The sequence below is a fragment of the Nomia melanderi genome, unplaced genomic scaffold (assembly GCF_051020985.1).
Source record: "Nomia melanderi isolate GNS246 unplaced genomic scaffold, iyNomMela1 scaffold0014, whole genome shotgun sequence".
NCBI lineage: Eukaryota > Metazoa > Arthropoda > Insecta > Hymenoptera > Halictidae > Nomia > Nomia melanderi.
This window is the reverse complement of record NW_027475130.1, coordinates 2,067,576-2,068,530: the sequence shown is the minus strand read 5'-3', so window position 1 is coordinate 2,068,530 and position 955 is coordinate 2,067,576.

Below are 955 nucleotides of genomic sequence, written 5' to 3'. Positions count from 1 at the left end.
AGATATCACCAGATATATATTGGATTTTCCCCTGACCCTGAGTGTCCGGCCCCATGAGACTGTGGTTTTCTCGGCCCCTGGTGGTCCGAGGTCGTTCCCGCTGCACAGATTCATGCGCCAGGGCCTCCTACAGACAATGCACTTTGATTTATTGCGCTATCTGTAATAGCACCCGAGATATCACCAGATCTATATTGGATTTTCCCCTGACCCTGAGTGTCCGGCCCCATGAGACTGTGGTTTTCTCGGCCCCTGGAGGTCCGAGGACGTTCCCGCTGCACAGATTCATGCGCCAGGGCCTCCTGCAGATAATTCACTTTGGTTTATTGCGCTATCTCTAATAGCACCCGAGATATCACCAGATATATATTGGATTTTCCCCTGACCCTGAGTGTCCCGCCCCATGAGACTGGTTTTCTCTGCCCCTGGTGGTCCGAGATCGTTCCCGTTGCACAGATTCATGCGCCAGGGCCTCCTGCAGATAATTCACTTTGGTTTATTGCGCTATCTCTAATAGCACCCGAGATATCACCAGATATATATTGGATTTATCACTGAGCCTGAGCGTCCGGCCCCATGAGACGGTCGTTTTCTCGGCCCCTCGTGGTCCGAGGTCGCTCCCGTTGCACAGATTCATGCGCCAGGGCCTCCTGCAGATAATTCACTTTGGTTTATTGCGCTATCTCTAATAGCACCCGAGATATCACCAGATATATATTGGATTTTACACCGACCCTGAAAGTCCGGCCCCATGAGACGGTCGTTTTCTCGGCCCCTGGTGGTCCGAGGTCGTTCCCGCTGCACAGGTTCATGCGCCAGGGTCTCCGACAGACAATGCACTTTGATTTATTGCGCTATCTGTAATAGCACCCAAGATATCACCAGATATATATTGGATTTTTCACTGACCCTGAGCGTCCGGCCCCATGAGACGGTCGTTTTCTCGGCCCCTGGT